A 17,945-nucleotide genomic window follows, 5' to 3' on the forward strand; every position below is an offset into this window, starting at 1 on the left:
TTATATAGACTTTCTTTATATGCTAACCCATCAAATTATATAACATATTCACACTAACATTCAAGTACACTGAATATGAATACATATAAACACAGACATGGTTGCAAGTTCTTTCAGGGTAAAGACTATGTCTTCAGTTTCTAACCATCCATACATCTGATACAGCGCTTGGTATACGACGGTATTGCTAACCATGCCTATGTGAGATGCAGCACAGAGGTAACAGCAGTGGTTCTGATACGTACTGCAGGGAAATGGCATGTATGGAAGTTGGAAGCAGAGAGTAGATGAGGAACAAAGAAAGAACTTTGGAATGATTAAAACCGTACAATTAGCCCAATGTAGCCTCGCACCCCAAAATGATGTCCGCTGTTCCCTGGAATAAATTACAAACACATGAAACACGTACAACCTCTGCGAGCACGAGCTTCACCTCAGGCAACGTCAAATGTGGGCGACTGATGCTTTTCAGTCACATGCTGCAAATGGGGTTCTTCTTAGTCTCACCTCCAAAAGTAAAACAGAATAGCCAATACCCCCATTGGGGTCCCATCAATACAAATGAAAATCTATCATCAGTTTCACTCTTTCTAAAGCAAATGGAGAGAAACTGATATAAAAAATTTTCAAGCCTACCTAACTATGTAAAATGACTCCAGAAAAGCCAGAAATAGAATAACCTTCTGCAGGAGTTAACCATTTTCAGTGAACCTAAAATAATCCTAATGAAATCTGTAATTTTCTTACATCATAGATAATCTATTGCTATTGCAAATGGGAAAAAAAAGAATCTAAAAAGTACTTCATCTCTGAAATGATGACAAAAAAATACAAAGAGAAATTAAATGACACATTGAATTTGTTCTTTATGTTTGATCTAAACAATTTGAAGAGCGAAGGCCCGCCTGCCTCCTTCTGACATCAGACAATTCTCCAGGATGTTTACTTCCAGGGGCTTTATTTGAATACAAACCTTGAGGCATGGTTCTTCTAAAACTGAAGGCATTAATTTTCATTCAAAGGACAAGGTTTTCCAACATTATTGAAAAGACAGTTTTGATTGCTTTCCAGAAAGCTAGCTGCAGCCCATTAAGTCATATTATTAAAAAATCAGTTAGGTTTTTTCCATTCAAAATGTCTAAAAGTTGAAGTTTTTCTAAGAAGCAAACAGAAGGCCATGGGTCCCAGGAAAGATAAAAATGACGGGCCTGGGCAGCCGGCGCGGTAATGAGCCCCTTCTGTCTGACTCACCCACTGACATTCCTGAGCAGTAGCAAAGCAGCCGCCAGGGCCAGGGAGTTTAATAGGCACATATAGTCGTTGTCAGTTTTTATTGCACATTTTGGGACTCTTTATCAGCATATTATATAGTTTAGGTCATTAGTAGAACAAAGAAACTATATTAAGCAATCCAGCTCTGCAGATTGCAGCAAACTCTTCAACCAATATAAATGCACGGGGCAATTAAATTAGATGCGGACAGATAGCCTCATGCCTCTGAGGTGCTACAGTGATAAGACGGGGCTATCAATCCTGACTGAGTCAAGTGGTATCTGCAGTGTGCCTAACAGCTCTCGGAATAAGTCACACAGACCTGGTGCTAAGTGAAAGGGGAGGAGACCAACTTCTTTTCAAGTCCTTGAGTGAATGAAGGAGAGAAAAATATGCCCGAGTGTTGGCTTAATGTACTTTAATGGTGATTAGGAAACAGCCATTTTCTATTTCTTCCAGATGCTATATGAACTAAGGTCAGACTTCTCCTTAACTCCAGGGGCTCAGTTTTGACACAGGTGGGCATTTCTGTTTCGCGTGCACACCCACTCGCTGAGCACCAGGGGAAAGATCTTCATGCAGGCAAAGAGAAGCTGCATCCCAGAGCACTGCCTCCCAACCTTCTTGGGGCTGCCAGTTCTCATGAGCACAGGTCTCTAAGAGAGATACTGGGAGATGGCATCACAGGCACCAAGAGGTCATCCCTCTCTGTCACCCATGAAAACCAGCGCCCAGTTACTGTTTCACGTAACCCCAGTGCTCACCCTCATGCCTGGCACATGGTTGGCTCTCAGCTAATATTTGTGGACTGACCTACTGCACTGGAATGAGTCTCCAAACCTACAGCTGCACATTGCTCTAGTCTGGAAAGAAGGCAGAGTAATGTATTCATTAAAGGGAAGGGGAAGTGAATAACCACACAACCCAGAGTGTCTGGCCAACATTCATGTGAACCAGTACTGGGCTGGGCGCTGAATAATCCAGCAATGGTTTTGTGAATGTATGGAGGTCGAGACTAAGGGGCAGCTGCGGGACCACACACCATGAGTGCTATCACTCAGTCTGTGGGCTCCCAGTGTGCATCAGCCCCGTCTGTTTGTGGTTCCCTATCCCGGGTTTACCTGCTGTTTTAGCTCATATAGTGTTCTTGTATGTGCAGTCAGGCTAGTATTTCTCTGAACAGTGGAGCCTCAAGTTCACTACATTGCCTGACCTGGTCTGTCCCTTCTGTTAAGGCCCAGCTTGGTAAAAAATACCATGGGAGTGTCCAAAGAGCCCACAGTGACCCAGACCCCATCCCTGCCCCCCGTTCTCTACTCTCCAGTAAGTCAGACCTGAGTGGTTTACACTCCCCTCCCACCAGGTGGGAAGTAAAGACTGCCAGAACCTAACGGTTCAGCCAAAGGTGCAGTGGAGAGTGGTGAGTAAAAAGAAGAAGACTAAGGGGGAAAAACATCACAGAAGCCTTTCTCTTAGTTCTGACAGAATGATAGAGAGGGTGGGCCACACAGACAGAAGAACAGTTCGGGTAAAGGGAACAGTTTAAACAGATTTGGCAAAGACTAAAGGGGCTAAAAATACATAATGCCAACATGAGTAAGCAGGCAGCCTAATACACTACTGAAGGATATATGCAACTACACGTAACTTAACAGTCCCTTCACTCCAGGAATTTGGCCAATACAAGTAAATGGATAAGCAGACAAGGTCACAGGCATCGCACAGTCCTCAGAGGACTGTTCATAGTACCGCACCATTGAGAATGCTGCAGATCCAAAATGTACCCACCGGAATATGGACAGGTAAGACTACACACAGTGAGAAAACTTGGAAAGAAACACTTTAGAAAGTGGTTCTCTCTGAAGAGAATGGATTTAGGTATATTATTCCTTCACTTTGTTCTCTCAGTTTCACATCATTAATGTGTATAACTTTTGTAACAAAAAAGCAAATAAGTTCTTAAGAACAAAAGCTTGATTAAATATCCTTCAAGGCCTTGCTCAATTCCATACTCCTTTTTAAAGGCTTGTATGGCTACCTTTGCTGTATACTGTAGCCGTCAAATCATACTGCATTATACGATATTTACATTCTCACATATTGGATTGGCCCAGAAGTTCATTTGTTTTTTCTGTAAGATGGCTCTAGTAGTGCTTAATTGTTTTTAACATTGTTTGAAAAATAATTTGTTAGATTGCATTGTGACAGCTGTCATATCACTGTGCATTTTTAAAAAATCAAAATTGGTGAATTTTTCTGTAGCCATTTTAATATCGAAGATGGAGGAAAATACACAACATTTCTGGCATACTATGCTTTATTATTTCAAGAAAGGTAAAAATGCAAAAAAAAAAGGATTTGTGTAGTATATGGAGAAGGGACTGTGACTGTTGCAGACAACAGTGTGGCTACAAGCTCGCTGTCACCCTGGGAGTTCAGCTACGATGTCTGACAGGTTGGGTTTATCTGGATGTGACCACACTGTAAGTTTAGGAGTTTCCATATACTGTGTTGCAGTAGTAAAAGCAAGCAAGCAAACAAACAAAAAACTCACTTCGATTTAAAACCCTGGATAAATGAAACAAGAAATTATCGTGCTTTTAAAGGGAAAGGTTACTACTATGTTGCTTTACTGAACTATCAACGTCATCCAAAAAAAGATTTCTATTTTTTCCCAAGCGACTCTTCCAAAATAGAAATTTTACATATACAAGTAGAGGGAGCTCTTTATATAACATAAACGCAGACATAGATGATTAGAAACTACAGGGACAATATTACAGTTATCTTAAATAATTTATTCTTCTCAACAGTAAACAGAAAATACTGTTTTAATTTCCTCTTCACTTTTAAAGAAAATCTGAACAAACACAGTGGGTTTGCTGCCTTCCACTCCTCTGACTCACTGCAGGCTCGCTCTGCTCACAGGCCAATGTGCCCACTGCTCTCTTTCCTAAATTCCTCAGTGTCCCCTGCAGAGATGAGCCTAAGCTTAGGAGATCACCGTTCAAGGGGCTTCCTGATCAAGCTTTTAGACGTGATGGGCATGTCTGCCACCCTGACTGGGCTAATGGTTTCACGGTGTTTGCATGTGTCCTAACTCATCAGATTGTGCACACTAATAATTATGTGCAGGTTTTGTGTATCAATTATACCTTAAAATATATAATAGCCTGTTGTTTGTTCATTTATTTTGTTTCTTAGGTTCCACATATAAGTGAAATCATATGGTATTTGTCTCTCCCCAGCTGACTTACTTTATTTAGCTTAATACTCTCTAAGTCCATCCATGCTGTCACATATGGTAAATTTCATTCTTTTTCACAGCTGAGTAATAGTCCATTGGAGAAGATGTACCACATCTTCTTTATCCATCCATCCATCCATCGGTGAACACTGAGGTCGCCTCCATGTCTTGGCGGTTGTAAATAATACTGCAATAATGCTATTTATGGTGTCAGATAGGCACCAAACTTATCAGATGATCACTCTGTAAATCTCTGATCACCACATTGTACACTGGAGACTAATACAATGTTAAATGTCAACTGCAATGGAAATAATTAGTTTTTTAAAAATATATGAGTCTGGTTTATTCCACCCACATTCCTGCTGCCCTGCTTTTTTTTTTCCTGACAAAAATCTTCTCTTCCGAACCCCCAGCTTCCTGTCTCCCCTCAGCTGCTCTCTATGCCATTCTGAAAACCAAATGTCACCTCTTCCTTAGCGGGTCTCCTTTGCTGCTTCTCTCCAACCCAGGCCCTCCTTCCTAGACCCTCCTTCCATGCCACCAGCCTAACCCGGTCCTCCTCTTCCTCCGGACCTCCACCATCCCTGGTAAACCTCCGTTAGAATACTGAAATGACCACCCATGTGTCTGTGTCCTTTGTGGGACCCATTCCTGGAAGGCAAGGACTATTGTCGGTTGCATCCCCAGTGCCTAGCACGATGCTTGGCACAAACAGTGCCCAAGATAATAAGCGTCAACTTCTATCTTAAAGAAGACAAACCAACAAACCTAAGGACCCACGATTTCATGTTAATAAAAACTATTCTTATAATTTATATCCCAATTTGCATTATAACGTCATTGTCCCTTAAGGACAAACTCTGGTTACTAAACATATTTCAGCTTTCCGACTTTATAAAAATGTTCTCATATCACCAAACTGGGCTCCCTTCTTTTGATCTCCGTGTCCTACTATTGAAATCCTACAGGATGTATACGCAGAGATGGTGGTGGGGGTGGTTCTTCGCAAACACTGAAAACATTAAAATCCAGAGGAGAAAAAGAATTTGAAAAGGCTATAACCCAAACCAGAATAACTGCTAACACAAACAGGCCCTTTCCCGAATGTAAGCGGCCACAAGTAATGGCTCACCTCAAAGTGGCCGCAGGGATACTGTTTACCCTCCATTTGGGGCTTAAAAGCATTTCAGCTGATGAACAGGCCCTGGAGCAGAAACATCTCAACTCCTGCTAGCGCCCAGCAGAGCAGTAACTTCTTTTGATTAATTTACCAGCACTGAAAGCACAGAAAGAGATCAAACCGGGCTCTGTCCTGAACGATTAAACAAGCCGGCGGTGCCTCCGGGATGGTGTGTCGGCAAGAAAGCTGGATGGGGTCGAATGCAAAAGCAACAAATATCTTAGATTGATTAATGCTTATAGGATTTTTTCCCCTTAAATGTCATAACACTTCATTCAATGGTCAAACCAAAGAGTTCATGTAACATTTAAAACAGAAAAAAGTTCCAAACGCTTAAGAAAATTCAGATGTGTAGGGAGGAGAAAAATCAGGCCAGTTCTGAAGCACCTTCAAAACAATCTGGCAGAACCCTTGACTGGTTTGTTGAAAAATCTTCAACATGGAATAGCACAAGGAAAATATTATCACCTCCTTTCACTGAAAAATAATTTGTCTATTTCTTTATTTTTCTTCATTGAAATTATTTAGCCCACTCGCAATGTTCAATACTATCTGTATATGCTACCTTAGAAACATAGAGCTAAACAAATGCATCTCTACTTAGTTATTTAAAAATTGGAATTTAAATCAAACTGACTTTCAAATCTGAATGAACTACATGTAAATATTAGTAAATAACAGATTTTTCTGAGTGATTAGCTCAATCTATTTTATCTTATTTTATTTTATTTATTTATCTTTAGAGGGGAAGGTAAGGAGAGAGGGAGAGAAATATCAATGTGTGGTTGCCTCTCGTGAGTCCCCCACTGGGAACTGGCCCGCAACCCAGGCATGTGCCCTGACTGGGAATAGAACCGCAATCATGTGGTTTGCAGGCCCGCACTCAATCCACTGAACTACACCAGCCAGGGCCTCAATCTATTTTTTAAAACCCAATGAATCTCTTTGTAAAAAAAAATATATATATTAACTTATATACTTGTTTAAAAGATCTGAACAAAGGCAGCTAAAAATACCAGCTTAATGAAAAGTCAAATTTTGCTTATTTTATAACCCAAGGAACCTTTCCTAGGTAATTCAGTAGTATTCTCACAAATGTACTGGTGTGTTTGGGGGCTGCTTACTACGACTCTTTCCTAATCTGTAAAATAGGGATGATGAAGCCTTGGAGGATTTTAAGGTTAAATGACATAGTATACGTGAAACACACACCTTAAACCCTGCCCTGTTCCATCCCTGCCCACTCTGCAGGTCTAAACGAGACTAGTGCTGAGCATGCCCTTTGCTCAGCGTGCGTCCCCCTCACGGTGGGGCTTCACCTCCTGTTTCTACTCAGATCGCACGGTATCTTAGGAGGTCCCTCACATGCAGCCCTAAGGGCAGAGACTGTTCTGCAAGGTTCTCTGGTATGTGGAGGACGTTATGATACCCTCTACTACTTCTGCCAAAAAAATGAAAATGGAATCCTTTTATATTTTTAAACTATCATGTGGAAAGACCACAAAAATTTGGGAATGCAAAACTGAAAATCGACTCTTCCACTGACCTTCCCGCATTCTGCCCTCTGATAAAGATCTATGAGCTGAAGAGCGTGGGTACACGGGCATGTTCTCTTGCTCCAGCTCTCTGGTTTAGTCGGGATCTGACCCCCTACTGCTACTCATGGGCAGAACCAGGGGGTCGTAGATGAGCTGGCTATCCGTTTCCACTAACCCCTACTTCTGACTTCTTATATGTGTGCAGAAAGAGAGAAATGTGCTATGCTAAAACTTTCAAAGATGGTGACGTCCTTCCTCATTAAAAAATAATTTAAGGACTCTTGGGTGAGGTCAGGAAATGCAAGGAGGAAAGGTCTCACTTTACAGAGGAAGCAGGGGAGCTGAGCAGAGCGAACGGGATCCTCACTGGGCTCCAGGTCGCTCCCAGATGGACCTAAATGCATCTTATCTGAGAGGCCCGGTCACAGGCATATTTTGAAGGAACAGGCAGATAAGTTGATGATACCACAATGTCTCAAGTATAATAAAATTTAAAAATACCTATGAATTATTCCACCCTGAGTTTGAGTTCGGTTGTAAGACTAAGACTCTCACTCTGATCTGTTTGTACACAGTATAGTCTTTAAAATGCACTTCTCGTTAAACAGTCCTCAGTTAGAACTGTTAGATCTTCGGCAGTTGAGGGAATGCTGTGCTGTCCTCTTTTTGTTGTTGAGCAAATACGTGTCAGTCTGTCCAGGGGAGGAAGTGTGCTGGTGAACCTTCCTGCTGATACTGATCATCACACCTCCAATGACTGATCGGGGAACATAACAGAGTTGACCTGGGTTCATTTTTCTCTAACTCTAATGCAGCTTCACAAATATTTGAGCATCTATAATACACATAGTGACCTCAAATATTTTTCTACAAAAAAAGACCATTTAAAGTCCTTCCAAGTTCAAATTCAAATTCTTTTAACAGTTTTGCTCAAAGGAACTTATTTGCCTGTGTGTTAAAGTCACTCTTCTCACTTCTGCAAGTTAAAGAACCAATGAGATATCTAAGCCATGCCAGCCATCCTGCTTTGAGTTCATGTCAGTGTACAAATTCCTACAGACAGCCAGGAGCCTCTGCACATGCCTTTCTTGTTCTCACTGGAGTTTTTATTTGTTTTCAAGTTTTTGGTGTTGACTTGGCTTTACCATTAGTTCATTGAGAATGCCACTGACAATGTCAGTGGGAATGCCAATTTCATTCAGCTTGAAAAATGATTAATATGAATTACATTATCTAGATTTTTAAGTCTTTTCAGAAAAGCATGATTTGCAATGGGAACCTCTTGGGTGTTGAATAGCATTTTGGCAAAGGTTCACTGCAGAAAAACAGGGAACCTGGAGTGTGGGGAGAAGAGCAGAGGCACAAACAGAAGATCAGGTTTAGTCAGCCTCATGCTCAGTGTCTGTCAAAGCCGGGGGGGGGGGGGGGGGTTCCTACTCCTGCACCATTTCTCTTTAGCTAAATATCCTTTGGGGCACCAAAAAACATTGCATTCCCAGGAAACTTGACTAGTGAATGAAATTCAGGTGTATCTGTTAGTTGCTTAACAATACTCTTTTTTTAAATTATTTTATTGTTGTTTAATTACAGTTGTCTGTATTTTCTCTCCATCCCCTCCAAACAACAGTGCTCTTTTTTAAAGCAATGAAGGTTCTACTTGCATTAAAAATTAATAGTGGCACTTACTTCATTCATGAAATATTACTGTCATTCCTTCAGTACTACCCTATTTTTGTATCAACAACATCTTAGCTAAATGCATATTTACTCTCCATGTAAACACTCCAGTGCGTCCCCATTCACCAGGAAAATGTTATGTTCAGTCACAGAGCACAGACGGACTCCAAACAAGCCAAAGAAACATTTTCAGTCCTCATGAGATAATCCTGAAAACGACATCAAATCCAATGCAAGAATCTCATGTCCACTTTTTAGAACCAAAACAAGATACAAATGAAGTTCATTGTACAGCTGACTTTAAATTTTAGGCTGGGTCCTCTGTCACCAAGCACGCCTCTTCCCATTGACAGCAGTCGGCTTGCAGCACAATGCACATGGCCTGTCATACTGCCTCAATGAAACAGGTGGGAGGTGAATTACACACCATCAGCACCCCCAGCTAATCCCCGAAACTCCAAAGCCAAGTCAGAAGAGGTGGGCCCACTCCAATGCCAATCATGTAACACATCCAAAATCACTGAAATTTTCTCAATAGGTGTTCATTTCCCCCTCCCCTCTGGATTTTTTGAGATATAACTGACACCCAACAATATGTAAGTGTAAAGTATGCACTGGGTTGATTTGAAACACATACTTTGCAAAATAACTACCATAGTGTTAGCGAACACCTGCATCACATCAAACAATGAGCAATTCTGTGGAGAACAACATTTAAGATCTATTTTAGCAACTTCAAGGATATAATACGATATTTTAACTATGATCACTACATTGTACTTTTGACCCCGGAACTTATTCGCCTTCTAACTGCAAGTTAGTCCTCTCTGACCCATCTCCCAGCCACTGGTAACCACCATTCTAGTCTTTGTTGCTGCAAGTTTGGCTTTTTTAGATTCCACATATAAGATGTATCATACAGTGTTTGTCCTTCTCAGATTTATACTTTTGCTTTTATTATATGTAGGCCATGGGACCATATCCTCTGATAATATATCTAAGGTCCTTTCCTCTGAAAATGCAACCTGTGTCAATTTAACAATGTTAAGAAAACTCCAGTATTTCTCTCTGGATGAAACCACTTTAATTTCACAGCATGCCTCCTAACAAGCTATTTTTTGCTTGTTTGTTTGCTCACAAACATTATCTGAAACAGGTAACTCTCACCACAGCAGCTTTGAGATTTCTAACCAATGTGACATAATAAAGACACAGCTGAACTAGGATTCCTAGTGCCTTCTTGATTCTCAAACTAATTATCAGCCCATATTAATTCCTAATTATTAACATCACTGGTGTAACTGAAATGAACTCACAATCTCAAAATGTAGAACCATGTGAATAAAAAATAAGGACTCCCCCTCCTCCACCGTAATGCTTTTGAAAGACGTAGGGAAAGTGCATTCTAAGTGAAATTGCAAACACACCTGCGCACAACCACGTGGCCCAGTGCTGCGTCTGAGCCCGTAAACGTGCATGTTTGGGTAGCAGGAGCCCCGTGGAGAGTAGCACATACACACATATGGGATGAGAGAAACAGCAAGGGAGAAGGTGAGTGCAAGAAGCACAGTGACACAACAGAAGAAAACAAAGAAAAAATCCTCATAGTTTCAGGTTTAAGTAAAACCTACTGCATTCATATTGGTTTGTAAAGGCTGAGAAGCTGAAGAGAATTGGGCAACTGTCTAAGAAAATGCACACATGGTAAATTTTAGTCTCTTCCCTCTTGTAAGATCAAGGCCCATATTAGATGTTAGTTTGTAAAAATTACTAAACCAGATCCACAAGAGAAGATAATTAATTAATGGCTTTAAACATTTCCAGTATACTAGAAGACAGTATATATTTTTTCTTTCATAAGTAATGGATGTAGTCACAGGATTAACTTACATCCTAAAACATTTCAAAATACTTTCCTTATAACCTGAAATACTCTTTCCAAGGACATTCCATCAATGAATAAATCAACTGCTAATGGATAGTATGCATGTTCCTCAGAGAACCTTCACCTCATTTATCAATATAGGTTTTCATAACTAATTAGTATCCTTGCTAAGGTTAAGGAAAACTCAGCAACAGGCGAAGTAGATGAAATTGACTAACTTGTTGAAAGCTTTAGAACAAATCACTGCAGAACTCTTTCAATGGTGCTGCTTGACACCTCAAGACACATTTGCCTAATATTTCTTTAAGCTTTTCCAGTCTGACATATGCCAGAACCTGACGCAACATCTCCCATTACGAATGAAAAACGTGACTGGTAAATTCCATATGTAAAAATGAAGCTACGCTCCCAGATTCTGTGACCACCCAGTGCAGGAGCGATTCCTACCATCTCCTCCATGCCCTCAAGCGGATCCTTTGTGCTTCCTTCCCTGTGGCTGGACCATCCTCCTCTGCGCTAAAATTCTGCAAGAATCTCTCTATGATACTGTCACCCTTGTATTATTCATTTCCTAGAACCAAGTGCCACAAACTGGGGTTGGGGAGGGGGCTTAAACAACAGAACTTCATTGTTTCATGATTCGAGAAATCCAAGACCAAGGGGTTGGTGGGTCCCTCCTTGGGACTCTCAGAGAGAATGGACTTCGGGCCACTGTTTCCTAGCTCCTTGGGGCTTGCTGACAGTCGGTGCTCCTTGTATGGTAGAAACATCAGCCTGCTCTCTGCGTTCATCTTCCTGTGGTGTTCTCCCTGTGTGCCTATTCAGGTCCATATTTCCTCTTCATGTCAGGACACTAGTCATATTGGGTTAGGACCCACCCTAATGATATCACCCTAATTTAACTAATTATATCAGAAGCCACCTGATTTCCAATCAGGGCCACATTCTCAGGCACTGGGGGTTAGGACTTCAACATGCATTCGCAATGGGACACGATTCGGCCTATAAAACCCACACCTTTCACTTCTTCAGAGACCCTCCCCAACAGGCTCCCCAGAAAGGCCATGTGACAAGAGCCCCACCCCACCTGTGGGCGCTACTGCACATTGTCCCGTATCCTTAAGATCGAAAGGGACAGAATGGGGGCCTTCTTCAAACCTCCCAAGGCCCTTTCCAAACCACTGCTTTCTTCATGTGCCCTAAATTCCCTGATTATTAGTTCCCAACGCCTATTCCTCAGAAGAGGTGATTCAAAACATTCATTACCAATAAAGTACAAGTGTGGAGGAGAGATTCAAGTAAGTCAAATATGTTTGGGAAGCACAGTGTTCTCTATCTCACCCACCCAAAAATTTAAAGTAAATAATGCCAATGAGTGAGACACTAGTAGCAGTGAGGAGGCGGCAGAAAATATTTTGAGAAAAATAAAGCCTTCGTTTTTCATTAGTCCCAGTCATACTTTCTTATGATGACACACATGTGGGTCCCTATTTGTTGCCTGCTTTAGGCACACAGTCTTCATTGACATTAACAATGCACTTTACATATGTACCTCACCTTACATACCTCACATGCACATCGAGGAATTAGATCTTTACACATATGTGTAAGGAAGGTTGCTGAGATTTCCACCTGTTAACAACTACACCTTCTGGAAGTCTATAAGATACATGAATAAGATAGGCACCTGCCCTTGGGCACTGTGGACTCAGACCCAGATATCCCAGAGCCTTGTCAAAGCTTCCTAAGACAGAGCCAGCCTCAGAACATAATTCTTCCAGTTTCTGGCTTCAATGCCATCCCCACAAATGCCATGACACTATGCCCACATTTTGTAAAGGCGGCATTTTAGTTAAAGATCAATAATCTAAATAAAGCTGCAATAAACACTGGGGCGCTTATGTTTTCAATTAGTGTTTTCAGTTTCTTTGGATATATTCACAGAAGTGGGATCACTAGGGCATAAGGCAGTTCCATTTTTCATTTTTTGAGGAAACTCCATACTGTTTTCCACAGTGGCTGCACCAGTCTGCATTCCCACAACAGTGCAAAAGGGTTCCCCTTTTTTGCTGATTTATTGATGGTAGCCATTCTGACTGGTGTGAGGTGGTATCTCATTGTGGTTTTACTTTGTATTTTTCTCTGGTTTGTGATGTTGAGCATCTTTTCACATGTCTGTGGGCCATCTGTATGTCTTCTTTGGAAACATGTCTATTCAGGTATTTTGCCCATTTTTAATTGGAATTTTTTTGTGTGTGTTGAGTTTTATAAGTTCTCTATACATTTTGGGTATTAGCCCCTTATCAGATGTACTGATAAATATGTTCTCCCATTCCGTGGGTTGTCTTTTTATTTTGTTGATAGTTTCCTTTGCTGTGCAAAAACTTTTCAGTTTGATTTGGTCCCATTTGTTTCTTTTTTCTTTTTTTTTTTCACCCTTGCCTGAGGAGATATATCATGAGTGCCTATCAGTAGATGAGTGGATAAAACAACTATGGGGCATTTACACAATGGAATTCTACTCAGCCGTAAAAAAGAAGAAAATTTTATTCTTGGCTGGCGACAGTATGGATGGACCTGAAGACAATTATACTAAGTGTATTAAGCCTGTCAGAGAAAAACGAATACCCTATGATTTCACTCATATGTAGAATCTAATGAACAAACTGAACTAACAAGGAAAATAAAGACAGAGTCATAGATAAGAGAGCAGGCTGACAGCTATTGGGAGGGTTGGGGATGGAGGAATGGAGCAAAAAAAGAAAAGGACTCATGGACATGGACAACAGTGTGGTGACTATGGGAGGGAAGGGAGCATAAGAGAGATAAATGGTAATGGAAAAAATGCAATTTAAAAAATGTTTAATTCTGTGCAGCAGAAAGATAGGAGCACCTACCCTTTGCAACAGCATAGATGGAACTGGAGAACATTATGCTGAGTGAAATAAGCCAGGTGGTGAAAGACAAATACCATATGATCTCACCTTTAACAGGAACCTAAACAACAAAACAGTCAAACAAGCAAAATACAACCAAAGACACTGAAATAGAGAACAGGCTGACAGTGACCAGAGGGGAGAGGGAAGGGAATTTCAGGGGAAAAAAGGGAAGGATTTACAGGAACTATTATAAAGGACACATGGATAACAACTAAGGGGGTTGGAAATGGGAGGGAGGTGGGGAGCATGGGGCGGGGTGGGCTGGGATGGGAGTAAAAGACAAAAAACTGTACTTGAACAACAATTAGAACTTTAAAAATGTTTAAAAGATCAATAATTCAACTCTCCTGAGCTTTTTTAAGACTTAAGAACTAAAATTCTCTTACAGTGAAAAAGTTTTATACTTAAAACTAGCCAGCTGGACTTAGTGTAGATGATCCCAATTTTGTTGGCAATATACAAAGCTTCACAGCTGGGAGCCGGTCGAACATCAGCCTTCTCTCCATCAAGGCTGACCAAGGCACTGACCTGGGCCACATTAAGGTCACAGAGCTTCTTCACAGACAGTTTGATCTGGTGCCTATTGGCCCTGACACACACAACAAACACAGGTGTGTTGTTGTCTTCTACCTTCTTCGTGGCTGACTCAGTAGTCAGGAGAAATTGAAGGTGGTACAGTGGTCAACCTTCTTCCTCCTGGGGACACTCTTTGGAGGACATGTGGGCAGCCTCTGGAGCCAAAGCTTTGGGGTCTCAGGCTTGTCAAGGTGGGTGAGGATCAGGGTGTGTGTGTGTGTGACTGTTAACGCCTTTCAGCACTGCTTTCTTTGCCTTCAAAGCCCTTGCTGTCTTCAGCTTCAGGAGGGGCAAGGGGCTTCCTTGTTTGATTTTTGATGCCATCTCTTTAAAAACAGCACGAACTTTTTTCAAAAATTTTGCTTGAGTTTATGTTTCTGCTTTCCAAGAGACATGTGTATTCTGGATACTCTGCTCATTAACTTCTGATTATCATCAAGGGAGACAATGAATTTCAATGTTTTAAGAAAATACTCAGCAATCTGCTTCCCACCCTGCACATCATCAGCAACCTCAGATGTTAGATTCACACACACACATCTAAGTTTCCACGATCTTTTAGAATTGGTTGATTTTGAAGTGAATTTTTTAGACAAAGGTCTTTTTTATAAAAATATGAGAACCTATAACTATTCTTAAACATAGTTATTTTCTTATGCAGTTCTTAAAGCTATACATGTTTTTTAAAAGTCTGATTATTAAAATAGCTTTATTTACTATAGCTATATTTAATACAGGTGAATAAGCACAATCTTATGAAAATAAAGAAATGCTTAAATGATTGGCTTCTGTTGTTTTGGCCAAGGTGTTCTAGATTCTCACATTTTTCAGTCTTCTGAGATAAAATGCTACAGGTCTATACAACATAATTACTTGTCATTTCATATCAATCACTAACACATCCAATTTAGCTTATAGGCCAACCCAGCTGGACCTAAAAATGTATTTGCACACTATAAACTTCTACAGCTGAATGTTCCTTTAGCCTCTGCAATTCAACAAATGTGGAATTCATTATCTTTCCTGCCAATTCTGACTTTCTTTTTATAATCCCTCCCGTGAGTAGTGACAATTATTACCCACTCCACCAAGCCCCAGTGGTGGAGCCATCTTTGACTTCTCCTTCCTTCTTGGGTCTTCACCCTGTTGATTTGCCCCCTAACTTTCATTTAGGTCCATCTGTTTCAGCCCACCCACTATCCTGGTCTCCATTCAGACGTGCCTCATCTCTACCATTATATTCTCTCCTTTGCTCATGTCATGTTCATGTCTTCTAATGACTGCCTTCCAATCTCATCTCATAAACAGTGAAATTCTGGAAATGAAAATAAACACTTCTGGTCACCCTTCTGCAAAACAAGTCATCTCCTTCTTGAGGATGAGCAGTACAGGTGGCCCCTAACGGTCAGACCATTGCAGTCTGTTACAGGGTCCAATGGATGCTTCCACACACTGCTCTTCTTTAGTATTTTAGCGCACATTTCTTCCGTTCACTAGGATCCTGCCTGCATTTCACATTATTTTCCCCCAGTTGTATTAGTGTACATTTTCCAAGCTGTAGCTCATTTTGTTATTTCCTGCCTATATGTTTAATCTCCTTAAGGTATAATTATAATATTTCTGTTCTTTCAGATTTTGAAATCTCCTGATTCAGGATCATCTGCCAACTTCATTAACATGAAGTTTCTTCCTCCTTAAGTAAAATGGGATCCATCATACAAATCCCCGTAACATCAGGCTACAAGGGGTGAGCCTAACATTTGTTACATTCTATGTACTGTCTTCCCACTATTTTCCATCTGTGTGGCTCTTCTCCAAGCCAAGCTGAACTTAGTTCGCAGTGGAACAGGGTCAAATAATCATGTAAAAAAAATAAAAAGAAAAAGAATACCTCCATCACACTACATCAAGGCTACTCTTGCCTCTCAATTTACCTAGTTATAGAGTAAGCAAGTTAAAGTCCACGGTTAAACCTTTCTGCTCCTGTTCTGTTTCTGTTTCAATAGCATGACTGAGGGAGAGAAGAATTTCTCCTGCACACAAGGGTATGAGGTCAACAGACTGCACTGAGGATAAAGAGTGGGTTGGGTGGGATACACAGAATGCCCCTGATGCCCAAGCAGCAGCTGCTCCCGAATGGCATTGCCAAGATGCCTTGAGACCTGTGTTAGCAAGTGCCACAGAGGGCTGGCCCTACAGCATGCTTTCTGACTAAGATGGGAGGGTGCAGACATCCTGCACGCCAGACAGTTTCCTTCCTCCTGAAAAGCATGAGACAATTCTCCTGCTCCCGAAGCTCGAAAGAAAAGGAAGAGCTTTCACTCACAGTTGCACACGCCAATCTGTCTTTCCATCATGCCTCCCTCCTGCATTCACCAACGAGGCAAATGGACTCGAGATGAGTCCAATTACCAGCTCAGTAATTGACACTATTTTTAAACCTTGAAGGTTTGATGTTTTTGTGTTTCTTTAAAAAAAGGAAACAAATGTTCAGATATCCTGTGACAGTTGCAGCCATATCTTGCCACCTCATTAGAAGAAACAAACAACTACAAATCTTGTATTACGTCCAAAAAGTTGTCAGCTTGAAATAAAAGCTGGCAGGAGGCCAAGTGGCATGCGCCTTGATTCCAGTCATTTTGCCTGTAGTTCTTACATACGTAAATTGAGAAACTGTTAGCAGAAGCAAGCCAGCTGAAAACAGATGTGTTTAAGGTCCACAGACACATTGGAGGGGCCCTCCAGGCCCGGCCCCCTTCCCACCCTTCACCACAAATCCCTTTCTACTTCCTCCTCTTGCCTTCCCTGCTTGCCTTCCCCCTCCCTCCAGTAAGCACACATTTTTATCATTTACTACTGGCTCAGTTCGCATGCCCAGCCAGGGTGGTAGACCTCAGAATGAGAATACAGGATATAACTAAATTCCATAGCCCTCAAAGCTTCTTAGAGATTAAACCAGAGCAACTACCAGAGAAAGAGGTAGGGGAGGAGGAGGCAGAGACCAGAGGATGGAACAAGGCCAGAGGGACTGCCACGAATCAGCAGTCAGTGCCGCTCTGCTGGCGATAAAAGTCTGCGGGAGTAGGGTGTTCAAACCCCAGTTCACCATTTCTTGGAAGGGGAGAAAGGTGTCTTGGATCCTACTAGTATTTTCTCATGGATAAATGGAAAATAACCCTTCTGAAATCTTTAGGTTGCTATAAAGATGACATGAGCTAGCATCCCTAAATGCTCCTTGCCCAGGGTAGGAGACAGTCTCCAGACTCAACAAATGGTATTATATTTATAAAAAGTGTCTTCTGGTCTCTGTCCATGAAGTGATCATTTATAAAAACAGGAATGAGTCTGTTGCGCATTACTTTTAGAAAGGAGCCTTTTACCTACATACCACTAGACAGATATGCACCAAATTCTTCTTGGTCAAACCATAAAGGAGCCTCTTAACTTGAGGTTTTACATAATAACCAAGAAAATTATCTAGGTCCCAAGTAGGTATAGTAAAAAAAAACAAAAACAAAGACAAACAAACAAAAAAAGAAACTACACACAAACCTGAGATGCAAATACCCAAGTTTGAGTTTGGCTCAGGCTTGAGTGATTTACTGACCTATGAAGAGTCTGTTTCTTC

General features: G+C 41.2%; 1 protein-coding gene across 2 annotated transcripts in view; it reads right to left on the minus strand.

The window, feature by feature from the left end:
- The window catches only part of ATP8A2 (ATPase phospholipid transporting 8A2), a 580,506-nt gene that overhangs the window by 222,363 nt on the left and 340,198 nt on the right, over positions 1-17,945 (minus strand). The window lies entirely within an intron of this gene.

This window comes from Artibeus jamaicensis, unplaced genomic scaffold (genome assembly GCF_021234435.1).
Source record: "Artibeus jamaicensis isolate MK-2021 breed Jamaican fruit bat unplaced genomic scaffold, CSHL_Jam_final contig_793, whole genome shotgun sequence".
Classification (NCBI taxonomy): Eukaryota; Metazoa; Chordata; class Mammalia; order Chiroptera; family Phyllostomidae; genus Artibeus; species Artibeus jamaicensis.